This window comes from Lemur catta, chromosome 3 (genome assembly GCF_020740605.2).
Source record: "Lemur catta isolate mLemCat1 chromosome 3, mLemCat1.pri, whole genome shotgun sequence".
Lineage (NCBI taxonomy): Eukaryota > Metazoa > Chordata > Mammalia > Primates > Lemuridae > Lemur > Lemur catta.
The window spans coordinates 84,026,822-84,041,447 of NC_059130.1; the positions used below are offsets into that span (position 1 = coordinate 84,026,822).

General features: G+C 38.8%; 2 pseudogenes; one reads left to right on the forward strand and one right to left on the reverse strand.

Annotated features, from left to right (window-relative positions):
* LOC123635598 overlaps window positions 1-1,668 on the reverse strand; it is a 38,629-nt pseudogene extending 36,961 nt beyond the window's left edge.
* Window positions 1,669-13,437: 11,769 nt separating this feature from the next.
* On the forward strand, window positions 13,438-13,725 carry LOC123635599 (annotated as a pseudogene).
* Window positions 13,726-14,626: the final 901 nt, after the last annotated feature.

Sequence of the window (14,626 nt, forward strand, 5' to 3'; positions counted from 1 at the left end):
TGTAGGTGCTCAATAAGTGTTTTTTGAACAAATGAATGGGTGTTACATATGTGGAAGAAAACAAGAGCTGATCCTTGCCACAGGAATGAACAATGAGTCTATTCCTATTCAACAACCTTGACGTGAGGTTAAGATATGAATTTTACAAGGAAATAGAGACCCCAGAATAAAATTTCCAGACTGCCTATCCAGCATTTCTTCAACAAAAAGGAAAAAAAAATACTTCTGGATAAAAAATACTTCACTTGTACTTCTGGATTTGCAACAAATAAAGTATGTTTAATAAACTGGCTCTAGTTCTGGAGAGAAAACAGGTTAATTAAATCTCATGTGACTCATTAACAAAAAAGAAAAAGGAAGTTCAATACTTAACTAGCTCTTCTTACTAGTTACTTAATTCTAGTAAGAAGTATACAATTTCAAAGGCATCCTTACACCCAAAATGGGATTGCATCTTCAAGAAAACAGATACCAGCAGAAAATGCCTTAACAGTGCTGACCTCCTCAGCGCCAAATCCTCCAACAAACACCAAGGAATCTTTTTCTCTCCCTCATCCCAGAAGCCTTCCTAGAATCGTTTTACACATACATCAACCTTGAGAACTCGCCGTTCTGATTAACCCCTGACCAAATTCAGCTGCCTTCCAGCGTTTCGCACACCCAGCAGAAAGACCCACCTCCTCGGCCCCTGGAGCATCCCCTACCAGGGGTGGGGAACCTGCAGCCTTCTGATTTCAAGATTGCTGTTTTTTAAGCACCAAAGGAGAGAGAAGAAAAGCTTCATCTTTCTCTGCTGCTCCCCTTTTAATAAAAGGGTTTATTCTATAAAATTTGGATTCAGTCAAAAGGCCGCACTTAAGAACCAAGAAGGCCACAGGTTCCCCACCCCTGCCAGTCCCACCAACTGGGAGTCCTGGAACATCAAAGAATCTGGGATAGCAGGGACCTCCCAGCAAGGACAGAATCGGAGGACATCTTAGCCTTCATCCTGGTTCTGCCAATTTCTGCGTGACCTTGGGCATGTTACTTACTAAACCTCTAGGGGTCCCCGTTTTGTCACCTTTAAGGTGAGGATAACACGCTGACCAAGTTGCTGTGGGGAGTAAATGAGATCACAGGGAACGCAGCAAACAGGCACCTGGGAGCCAAGGGCACCTCAATCCTCAGTGGCGCGTACTGTGCCCCAGTCCCACCCACACAGTCGCGGAGCTGGAAGGCGCCTCACGGACCTAGTGCCATCTCCCAGTTTTGCAGAGGACGCCGAGGTCCGGAGAGGAGAGAAGTGCCCTGTTCCGACCACCGCCGAGGCAGATGGGCGCTGGACCTGGAACCCAGGACAGCCGGCCCCAGCCCGCGCCCCCGTCCTCCGCCCCCCGCCCGTGCCCGCCCGGCGCCGCTGAGCGGAGAGGCGGTGCCCGCCGCACTGCCCGAGCCCGGGCTCCGCGCGGCCCGCGGCCGCTCCACCTGCCGCCCGGCCCTGCGCCCGCCGCCGGCCCGGCCTCCCGCAAGCCGGGCGGCCCCGCGCGGCGGCTCGAACGCGTACTCAACTCTTCACTTTGCCGAAGGTGCCGACGCCCAGCGTGTCCCCCAGCACGTAGTGTCCAATCTTCACCCGCCCGTCGTGCTTCTGCTTCTCAGCCATGTTCGGCGCGCGCGGCCTCGCTCCGCCGCCGGCCCCTCCGCGCCGCCGCCGCCGCCGCCGCCTACCCACAGTGCAGCGGGACCCGCGGGGGGCGGGCCCGGGCCGGGGAGTGGGCAGCGGGCCCGGGCGCCACGCGGGGCGCGGGGCCCAGGTGGGAAGAGCGGGCGGGCGGGAGCGGCGCCTGCGGCTGAGCCCGAGGCGGCGACGGCGGGCCCGGGACCGGGGGGCGAGGTGCGTGGAGTCCGAGTAGGGGCCCAGGCGGCAGGTGCTGCGAGGCAGTGGGGTCGGGGGGGCCTTCTGAGGAAAACCGAGGCGAGTGAAAACGTGCCCGATCTCAGGGGATGGAACGAGGTGGAAGTGGACTTTGAAGAAGAGAAACAGGCCTGAAGTGTGGCAGCCAGGGGATGTAAAGGTGAAAACGCGGTGTGGAGGGGCGGGAAGGGCCCTGATCAAAGGGCAGTCGGAGGAGAGCCACAAGGAAGTTTCTCAAGTCACGGCTGAGGGTTTTTGATGCAGGTCGCAGCGCACAGCGAACCCAGTTCTGCGCTGTCTTCAGTTGTCCTCTACTTAGTCTGTCATTCTCAATTATTTTGCCCTATCGATGGAAGAGAACCTTTGTTCAAAAGCTCTCAGTTTTAACCAATTTGCACAAAGTTTTCCAAAATATCACAGTCCCAGTATTTGCTCGAGTGTATTTCAGCACGTGCTCATATAAATTTATAGTATGGAAATAATACGTAGTAGAACCGCTGCCCAAGAGGGAAATGCTGAAAGAAAAGGAAAGGGAAACTCAATGTAGTGCCCACAGAAAGTCAAGTACATCAGAGACAGGTATTCTGATGGACAAGGGCAATATAAGGACATTTATCCTTAAAGGATAGAATAAATGTGGTAAAAATAGAAGTGAAAAAATGTTTAGATGAAATTAGAAGCATGACGCCCACGCAGAGTGTTAAAGACTGACAAAGAATTTGGTAATGAAGTGATTATCTCTGCCTTCCTTCCCTCCCTGATCTTTCCTTCCATATTTTAATGTTGTCCCATTCTTTAATGTTGTCTCATCTTTCAGTGCTTAAAAGATTATTTGCTTATCACACACACAAAACAGATAAGTATGTAAGGTGATACACATGTTAATTATTCAATTTAGCCATTGCACAGTATATACATATTTCAAAACAACATGCTGTGCACAATAAATGTATGCAATTTTTATTTGTCAAATAAAATTTTTTAAAAACAGTAAAAGAAAGATTGCTTGCCGTTGAGGATAAATTATTAAGGATTAGTCAAACGCTTATAACACTGTGCATGCCAAGGTCACATTCTTCAAATATGAATTCTCATCACACTGCTTATATGTAAAGAGAAATTTATTGATCTGAAAGAACAGGATGTAACAAAACTTTGTTTACTGAGAAGTACTAAAAATACAAATGATGAACTTTTGTTCTTGCTTAGGCATCAAGACAATCTGATGAGAGATGATCACAGCTTATAAATTATAGATATCACAGCTGTTGAACAGAGGCTATTTTTGTTCATTCTTGAGATCATCTTTCTTGCTGACAAGAAGTATCACTTAGGAATCACTCTACCTAGCTGCCAATTTTGAGAAAATAGCCAGTTATTTTTGATGCTGAACTTTCATTTGGCTAAGGGTCACTCTTTCAGTATTCAAGTGAGTAAGAAAATACCTATTCTGCTTTTGAGAAATAAGATGTATGTCTGTCTCGTGTTCTAACATTCCATTAAAAAATGTTGAAAAGTCTTCACTTTAAAATAGATTGCTTTCTAGAAACTACATGAAGACAAACTAAATTGAGATTTTAAAGCATTTTGCCCTGTCTTAACTATTTGTTGATAATTACTGTAAGTTAAATTATTATATACTTAATAACTACTATGATTCCTACATAGCTACTGTGGGCCACCTTGTAGCTTTACTATGCCAAACATGTGTATGATACTTTGTTGATTAAATTCATTTAAAAACAATTATCTCAATTAATTGTCATAAAATAAACATTATTATTCCCACTTTATAGATGATAGAACTTAGTTTTTCCTTTTCTGATTTGCCCAAGGCTAAAAAACTAAGTGGCAGACTCAGAACTCATATCCAGTTCTGACTTGTCCTTTTATCATTCTGCATACCTACGTATAGCTGCCTATACATAGAAATATAAATAGAACATATGGGGCTCTAAGAAAGTTTAAAATTTGCACACTCAGTCCCATTTTCAGATTTTTATTATTTCTAAAGCAGGCCAATAGTATACCCTATAAACTGTTAACTATTTGAACTACTTTCTTTTGTTTTGCCAACTTTTATTTAGAGGAAAGATTGAATGCTAAGTGGGTGAGAAGGGTGGAAGAAGGACAACTCTTGGTGGCAGCAACCAGCCTCCTATTGCCCTGGACACTTCAGCTATGGTTCCATATTCTCCGTAGGGTGAGCTGCTCAGCGATACAAAACTCCACAGTTAATCACAGTAGACCTCAAGAGTTACCCTCCTTGGAGGGCTCACCCCTGAAGATGTTCTGGTAAATGCAATATTCCTATTTTATTATTTTCCAATGATGATTTCATGCCCCTGTATTGTTTACTACCAGTCTCTAAGATTTGTGCCTCAGGCAACTGTTCAGTTGTTAACCCTGGTCCACCTGTTATTACTTTATACTCCTACTACTGCACCTTTGGGGTATTTTACCTCAAATATTCGAAAGTGGGGCCTGAATAGGTGATTAATAGAGTATCACTAAACTAATATACTGCACTAGATTCCATTGATATTATCAACAATCTTCAAGTGTTTGCTCAGAGTCACCTTCTTGGTGAGACCTACCTTGACTCCCCCTATTTAAAATTGCAGTTTCATCTTTCCCTAGACTGCACTCTCCACCCCCCGACCCTCTTCAACTTTTTCTCATAGCACTAAGCTTCTAACATACTATTTAACTTACTTGCTTATTATGTTTCTGTTTGCCTCCCTCTTCCAACTAGAATATACACTTCACAAAAGAAAGCTTTCTCTCTCTATCTCTTGTTCACTGATGTATCCTTAGCTCCCAGAACAGTGACTAACAAATTAGAGGCATTCAAGTGGATTCAGGTTATGTGGCACCTGAAGTTTATACAAAGTGGGGGAACTCTTTAAGGAAACAAATACAAATTAGGTGTGAAAGTGAGTCATTTGAAATGAAAGACAAAACTAACAACAAATTTTTAAAAGCAGACAAATACCACAAACATCCCCAAATCCAGAAAAATAACAATTTTTAAATAAATTAATTATCAAGCATACCTCTATAATACTTTTCTACATTTTTTGGCTGTATATGCTTTGATTATCTCTTCATATTTTGTAAGTAAAAATATTACCTTTTATAGAGAAAAAATTCTGTCTTTCTTTATACATGAAAAATCAATCAAATTTAAGTTAATTAAATTTACGGTTCCTAGCATACATTTTTCATATAGCTAATATGGCATTTATCAGTTCTATTATCATATATGATATATATGCATATACATAGGTACATATAGGTATTTTCTTATTTTATATATACATACAAAAATCATGTTCATACCACCTGCTATTCCTGGGGCCTAATGGAACCTGGTATATCATTCCAGAAATATTTGCTGAATTGAAATTTTTAATAGGGTTACTAAGCTAGAGAATCAAGGAACAAGAATACAGGGGAGAGAGCAGTTTCATTTTATGTATACACATATTGAATACAAAGCATAATTTTACATTTCAGTGCAGCAGTCATTAGTGAGGTTGGAGTTAGGTATACATCAGAACCTTTAAACGTTATAGATTCATGATACAGGGTTTCTGTTATTATTCTCCAATTTAAAATAAAATGAAAGTTGGACCCTTCAATGATGGATGAAGTGTGCTGATGGTGTGTTATTTGAAGTACAAACTCAATAATTACTTTTTAAAAAATGTTTATAAAAAAATGTCATACATAAAAGTAAAGTAGTATATGGGCTGGGCATGGTGGCTCACCCCTGTAATCCTAGCACTTTGGGAGGCTGAGGTGGGAGGATTGCTTGAGCTCAGGGGTTCAAGACCAGCCTGGGCAAGAGTGGGACCCCGTCTCTCAAAAAAATAAAATAAAACAAATAAAAAGTAAAGTAGTATGAATAACCTTAGCCTCTATGATTATCAACATTTGCCAATCTAGCTCTTGCACTTTAATTTGTTTGTTTTCTGGAGTATTTTAAAGCAAATAACCAGATAGGTTATTTCACTGGTAAATACTTCAGTATATAGTTCTGACATATAAGGGCTTTTTTTTGGCATAACCATACGACTACTATCATACCTAACAAAATTAACATAATTCCTTACCATTACGGAGTACCCGCTCTGTGGTCAATTTCATTTGGTTGTCTCAAGAATGTACTTTTACATTTGGTTTATTCTAATCAAGATTTTTAAAAGTCACATTTAGCATTTTATTGATATGTCTCTTTTAATCTATAGTTCTTTCTTCTCCCCCTCCTTTTTAAAAATATTATTTATTTGTGGAAACATTAGATCATTTTACCTGTTGAATATCCCAAATCTTGTTGGATTTAGCTCAATTATTATTCATGATCATAAGAGGTAGCAGAGAAAACACAGTATTTAGAATCAAAAATCCCAAGTTCATGTCTCAGCTTAGCCACTTACAATGTGTCATTAAACAGATCATTTCACTTCTCATTGGTAAGACTAATGGTGTTTAAATTAGATTATATTTAAAGTGCTTTTCAGTTGTTAGGACATTCAACTCCCAAATCCCACTCCCCATTTTATAATGAAATTATCAAAGGAAAACGATACAGAAATTACTGTAAAGGATTGTAGGCCACAGTCCAAGGTTTATCTCAACAAATTGATCTTACCACATTGTTTTCCCAATACATATTTTACCTGCTGACATTTATTATCATTGGTTTGTAGGTTGAGAGAATAATATTACCTGGACCAATCTCGTTTAGACAGATAAGTAGATACCATATATATGACAATGTTTAAAACCTTTTAAAGGAAATATATTAATATATAACTTTGAGATGTTATTTTTAGCAGGTGCCTGAGTAACAAATATTATACTTAACATGATCCACTTTCATTTTGTGGCTGAGTACATTTCTAAATTGCTTCAATATGAGTCAACATTATAATTTTCAGTGTAGCTGAGAAAAAATAAAACATTTTGGATCAGACTTCATGAGCAGATGCATTAATTGGAATAACAAAGGTTGTTTGCTTTGCTATATAAACATTATGGATCTGACGGCACTTTTAGAATCTTGCTTTCATGTGTGTGTTGACAGAGCTGAAAAACAGCTCAAACACACTTTTAGATCAGTTAAATCAATTATTTCCTCCCTGGCATGGATTCAGTGACTCTCTATACTGAATACTTTTAAACTGGTGAGATTTGAGTAAGGAGATACCAATGTCACCTTGAATTGATTATCATCTCTGTTATGACTGTCCTCTGGAATTAAAACAACCCTTGACAAAACTATACAGTATACATATTATTTAAAGCCTTTTATAATACAAGTTTAATGACCTCAAGTGGGCATTAATGCTTTGGCTGTTGGCTCAATCCTGTGAACGTTAACTACAAACTTTGACGTGATTAATGCAAACTGAAGATAAATTAGGTAATTTCAAAAGTTCTAAATGCTCTATAAATAATAAAATAATTCTCCCTTCAAGAAAAAATAGCCAGAAAATTGAATTTCTTTTCGTAATTGGAATTTAGGCTTAGACTAGGTGCCCTTTAAGGACTTTTAACTTTGAGATTTCAATGCTGTGAAATTAAGTCGTGTTAATAGGTTTTTAAGTAGTCATTAATAAACTTTTCACCCTCAGTTTTAAATATATTGAAATGCTTTAAAATTCTTATAAAACAAGTTATTCCACCAATTAAAATTTCCCAGGTTCTCTGAATATATCATTCCTTTATTCTAAGTACATGCATTCACTGAACAAAGAAATATCAAATGCCTACTTACTGAGTGCACAGTACTATACTAGGCACTGGGGGTATAGTAATGAACAAGACAGATAGTATAGCCTGTCTTGTTTACCACTCATAATGTTAACATTTGTTAAAGAAAAAACTATTCATAACACTTATTAAAGACAGTAAGGCAGACTTTATTCAGGACTATTGTGATAGGCATAGGGACTACCGCAATGAAGGGTTGCAGTAGGAGAGAGAGATTGGGCTCAACTCCAAATAGGACAAAGAAAAGCAGGGAGTTATAGCCAAGGGGAGGGGTGTTGATGGATGGAAAATTACTAGGAGGGGGGGTAATTCTTTGCTAAACTGAACTAACAAGATTCTTGCTGAATCAGATATTACTTTGGGGAGGGGGAGGAATTAGAAATTTTGTTAGATATCAAGGGTGATCAGTTATCGATGGTGGGGAATTCTGGCTAAATTGGCTTAGCAGAATTCTTTCTAAAACTGGGCTCTTGAGGACATTCCCAAGGACAGGCTAGTTGGACTCGGAAGAGCAAGCATGGCTAGAGTTAGGTAAAGGAAAGAGACTTTGTCATGTAACAGAAGGATCTGAAAAAGAGCAAAATGTTTTATGAGTTGTCTCTTTAAAATCCCTTACCTATATTGCGGAATTAAAACCTGCATTTCTACCTGAAGTCAGTAATCAGAGGGGAAGAGGAACGTTCTTTGTTTTTTCTTTTCTAGTATCTGAAACCATGAGAGACGGTTCAACAGAATTATGGGGTGGGGGGATGAGGGGACTGAGGGATGGGGGATGATGGTTCTTTAAGAGAAGAGTTTGCCATCCTCCTCATTTGCTTCCAAATTAATAAACTTTCCTTTTCCTTAAACCACTTGTCTGAACTTTCGGTAACATTCACATTCTAGTGAAAGAGCCAAGCCATAAACAGACAAACGTATAATACAATGTCGTGTTAGTGAGAAGTGCTATTAAGAAAAAGCAGAGTAAATGAATACAGAGATGAAAGGGGGTGGAGGAGGGTTAGATAGGCATTTCATACAGGTTGTCAAAAAGTCTTTCTGAGAATGTAGCATTTGAGAATTATACAAAGGAAGATTTATGCAAAGGAAGGAGCCACTGAAATATTTAGGATACAAGCATTCCAGACAGAAGGAATAGCAAGTATGAAGGCTTTGAGCCTATAAAAATGGCCTATTGGAGAAATAGCAAGAAGGTGGATATGTCCAGAGCACTGTGTATAAGGAGAATAGAAGCGTTTGCAATTAGAATGCCTATGGCCAGATCATACCGGTAAGCTATGTTAAAAACTTTGGATATTTTTAAAAGTGTGATCAAATATTTTGGGAAGACTTTTGAACAAGAGAGTGACATGATATAAATTATAAACTTAAAAGGTCTCTCTAGATAGCTGTGTGGAAAAGAGTTCAAGGAGGCAAGAATATAAGCAAAAAAACTAATTTAGAGACTATTGTAGTTGACCAGATAAGTGCTAATAGTAGCTTACACTAGGGTGGTAGCAGTGAAAATAGTGAGAAGCATTCCCATTTGACATAGAGATTTTGAAGTTAGTACCAAGAGGATTTGCCACTGGTTGGATGAGACATGTGAGCCTGAGTAAGAGTGAGACCTCCCACCCCCTACAAAAATAGAAAAATTAGAGGGCAACCTATCTCAAAGAAAAAAAAAGAGGAATTAAAGACTTAGATTTTGGCCCATACAATTAGATCAACAAGGGTGCTGTAGACTGAAATGCTAAAGACTTTATGAAAAATAAATTGGGGGAAAGAAAGGAGGATGAGGGACAAAAATTCTGATTTGACCATGGTTAAGTTTGAGATGCTTAACAGAAATCCAAATGAGCATATTAAGTAGGTAGTTGGCCACAGGAATGAACTTCAGGGAGGAGGTCCCTACTCTAAATGTAAGTTTCAAAATCATCAGCACATACGATGGCGATCCCTCAGGAAATGAATGGAGACAGCAAAAGGAAGAGATTCCAGGACTGAGACATCCCAAAGGATGAGATTCCAGGACTGAGATCTGCAAAAGGAAGAGGAGCCAGCAAAGGATCCTGAAAAGGAATATCCTCTAATGGAGGAGGAAACTTAAAGTATTAGCAACTATTTCAAGACACTATTATCAACTCTATCTAATGCTATTAAAAGCTCAAGATAGATGAGGATGAAGAGTTGAGTATGGGATTTGATAACTTTGACAGGTGACTTTGAAGTGGAGTGACAGAGATAAAAGTCAGAATGGAGCGAGTTTATGAAAAATTTTAAGTGAAGAAATAGAGGAAGTGGTTCTATAGAATTCCTTTTTAGTTTTGCTGTGAAGGAGAGCAGAGATATTTTTGAGTTGTGCTGTGAAGGGAACAGTAGCAAATGGGGGATATGGAGACAAGGGTAGATTTTGGGAGGATGGGGAAAAATACAGCATGTTTGCATGCTGATGGGAACAATTCAGTAGAAAAGGAAAAACTGATGGTGTGAGAATGCATAACTGAACAACACTTAGCAATGAGTCTTAAAGTCTCAATGACAGTCCTTCAGGACCTTCCACATCAGCTTTCCAGGGACTTGTACTCTAATGTAAAACATAGATACTTAACTCGTAAATTTCAAAATGGTGCACTAAGTGATATGACCACTGGCAATCCCAGTAGGGAAGGAGAGGAAAGGATGGATTTGAAAGATAAGAGGAAGAATGAATAGGATTTAGTAACTGCTTAGTTATGAATTAGGAGAATGGAACAACTGGTATGACTTTCAGATTTCTGGTATGGTATTGTGGATGGATTATCCAAAAACATAGTTCTTAACCTATTCCTTCCTTAAAAGTGTTCAAAGACTTTACATTATCTAAAGATCAATGTTTAAAACTGTATAGCCTGGCATTCATGGACCCCTAAAATCTGCCCTTTAGGCATGCCCTTTATCTTCCTGAGGTACTTCTTTGAAACTCAAGGACATAGCAGAATCCAGTTTGAAAATTATTGATCTGCAGAGTAAAATGCAAAGTCTTTAAGTCTGGATTCAAAGCTCTCTATGAACTGGTCCCTGTCCAAGTAATTGCTTGCCTCATCTTTCTTATCCAAAGCTCTAGTCATATTAAATTTCTTTCAGTTCTGTGCACACACCATGCTATAAATAGGCCATTACGCCTTTACTTCCATTGTTGTCATTGTCTGAAACTCCCTGAGTCCTTGATACTCCCCATCACAATCTGCCTAACAAATACCTCCATACCTATCAAAACTCACCTCCCCTATGAAGCCTTTCCTCAACCTCTCACCTCCATTTGACCACCTTGTCTTTAATAACGCTATGTATTTTGTATTTCATTAAATCTGTCATTGTACTTGCCTAATTACATGTCTGGTCCATCATTTGACTATTAATCCCTTGAGGGCAAGTACTGTGAACATAGTAGGCTCCTAATATATGTTAGTTGAATGAGTGAATAATAAATAAACAAAATCTCAGTTCATGCATGACTGTATCATAATTAACCTATGCCCTCCCAGGCAACACTAAAGAATTCTTCCTGTTTATACCTCTGAGGCCCTATATCATCTCTGCTTTAGCATGAAATTGTGCTAGAACACTGTATTTATTCTATGGAATCGTTTTTGCTTCCTTGAGCCTGGCTAAAATACTCAAGGGCATGGATTTTATTCTGTTTATCTCTGTATCTCCAGCACCTAGGTACTCAATAAATGTTTTAAGAATGTAGTATTTAATAATTAAGGAGCTGCCTTACCCTTTAAAGTCATACATCATGTAATCATGTCCATCTTTTCCCACTTTCATGAAGAATTTCCTAATCCCTCCTGGATGAAATTAATCTTTCATTCTGGCATTCTACTGAGCTGTAGTTATATCTCTTTTATGTAATTACCCCTTTCTAGGACAGTCCTTGATTTAAAGTGACTATAAAATCCCAAGGACAAGAAAATTTGTTCTTCAATATATTCCCATACAGCGTTGATTCTCAACTCTTGTTTTTTTGTGAACTGCTATACTCAGGTAGCACACAGCCCTACCAATTCCTAGGGCGCTCGGCATAATGCTACCCTTTCCCACTGGAAGAGCTATCACAGCAAGACCTTTGAATCTGATATGATTTATATTGTTAAAATAAACAGTAAGCTACAGCATTTACACTAATATTACTATTTATAACAACTTCTTGCCTTACTGAACATGACCACATTGTAGTCATTCTTTAAGTATTTGATGAATAAATAAAGGAAGGAATGCTATTTACACTGTCAAGTTCAGAGGGAAGTCAGACCATGCCTTTTATCCAAAATTAGTCCACTTATTTAATCTATTACTGTTTACAGCCAAGAATAATTTCTTTGTATGGGATAGAAGAAGACAATATTGTCCTTCATAAATTAAATCTTACATACAATAATTTTACTTTAAAAAATTATGCTTCTTTAGGCCATGCCAGCCATGGAAACAAATGAAATATTACAGGAACTGAGTTTTCCCTGAGGTTTTACAAAATTCTGCCCTCTCTAGTCTCTGTGGAACCCACGTGACCCACACTGACTTCCCTTTCCCAGCATTCCTCAGCACTGTCATCTGGTGCCCTCTGCTGTCATCATGAGCCTCACAATTTAGGAGGAGGGATTTTGTTTGTTTTCCCCTCCTAGTGACTACAACTCTTTAACAATTGAAAAGGTGATTTTGTTCCTTTCTTTTATAGCCCCTTAAAATGTAGAACCTGAAACACCTTTCTCAGGAAATAGGCTTAGCAACACCAGCCACAAACTGTCATAAACCATTATCTTTGCGAACCATAATTGAGGAGCCCAAGTCCAGTGCACCTTTCTTCTTTCATTTACCACTTGGGTAATTCTTACCTTCTTAGAAAACGTCGTCTACTTTCCCAAAGATTGGAAGCAGCTTTTACTTCCCTCACCTTGTTTTTCCTCTTTGCGTCATTATCTTAGTGCCCCAGAAACCTTCTCCTATCACTGAGGAAAAGGAGGGAGGGAGAACAAGGCATGTTGTGGGGAGCTCCCTGTGCAAATTTGACACTTTGGGACCCTTACCGCAGTCCTGAAAGTGAGAGTGTGTATGGCATTCCCATGACAATTCTGTTCTTGTTATCCTCTTTCATTATTTGATCCACCTGTTAACTCACATAGATTACTTAATAAATTGTATAGAATTTCAGGCACACTTAGGGAAATGCTTAAAATTATAGTGTATAATGAGTTATCTCTCTTGAGTTCTTCCAGGAAAAATAAAATAGAGGTCAAAGCTATCTTCAACTATATTCTTAAAAATGAGGCTTTAAAATTTCCTCATGAGGAATAAAAAGAAATCACCTTAAGTATCTTCCCTCAAGTTTTTAAATGTAACTTTAAAGCTTTTTATACTCTTTCTTGAATGTTGTTTTGGGAACAATGAATGGAAAAAATAAATTTGGAGAGTTTTTTTCCACTGATTTTATTAAAATAAAAGTCATATTAAAATCTACTTTTAAAATGACTTGATTCTGTTAACTCTTATTTGGTTTACTATAAAGTTCAATCATTAGGGGAATACTTTTCAGTAAATTAAATGCTAATTTTTCAGAATGTAATTCAAGCCTGAAGGATTTTTTAATCCCTAACATGCTAGATACAAATGAGCCCATGAACAATGCCTCAAGGCTTTTCCCTTCTCAAGGAGAAGACTTGTACCCATGAAATAATTTAAAAATGAGTTACTGGCTTCCTGAGGTAGAGTGTGAGTCAGTGTGGTCTTTGTGAGATTCCGCCATGGCATACCGTGGCTATGGCCAGAAAGTGCAGAATGTGGCGCTCATCAATTTCATCTTCAGAAACTTACAAAATAGATCCCAGATTCAGGTGTGGCTCTGTAAGCAAGTGAATATGCAGCTAGAGGGCTGTAACATTGGTTTTGCTGAGTATATGAACCTGTATTTGATGATATAGAAGAGATTCATTCTAAAAGAAAACAACTGGGTCAGATCATGCTAAAAGGAGATAATATTACTCTGCTACAAAGTGTCTCCAACTAGTAATGATCAATGAAGTTAGAAATTGTTGAGAAGGCAATACAGTTTTTTTCTGTGTACTTTGTTGGGAGTATAGTTCTAAAACATTTGTTCATGTTGTTTTGATTACCCTTATGTTATTTCAAAATGATAATAAATGTTGTGGGATTGTTTTTATTAAAATAAATAAAAAACAAAAACAAGTTACATTTGAACTCAGGATTAAAATGGCACCTCATTATATTTCTTTCACCAAACTCTCTTTAGTTATATAGGAAAGAAGTTACTTGATTTTTGCTGCCTATCTTCATTGAATATGACGCAAATACCCTCAGAAACCTAGACTTGTAAAAAAGAGTGTGATTATACACCCTTTCTGCCCTTTTCTTTACTCCCCTATTCTAAATAAAATCTAATGGTACCTTTACAATGCCCACAGGGCAAAACCTAAATTATATGGTAATTGCTTAATGAAAACAACCTGGAAGACAAGGAGTTTTTTGTGTGGGTTTTTTTTTTGAGATAGAATTAATCAAACCTATTTTTAATAAATGTCATGTTTCTAAGTCTCAACACTGGATTATGTTCCTTGAATCCAAACTCAGCTTCATCTTTGAATTATTGTTGGAAAGGCTTTCTGCATTGGTTGTACAGACACCTGTTGTTAACTCTCACCACTTGTGTAAGGCTGGTGGCAGGTACCCCTCCCTTCCCTAATGAAAAAAGAAGAAGTCCCTCCTATCCCTCAATACCCGCCCCAAAGCTGAAACAAAGAAATTCCTTACTCCTCACGCCAACATCTCCTAGCCAGAGAAGCTCCCATCCCCCAGTCCTAAGAACCTATATAAACCCACTCAGACTTCTGGGCGGGGCGGCTTCTCTAGTCCCACTCGTGGGACTGTGAGGCTCGCCCAGGTCCCTCTCTCGGGGACTCGTTACCCTCACCCGGG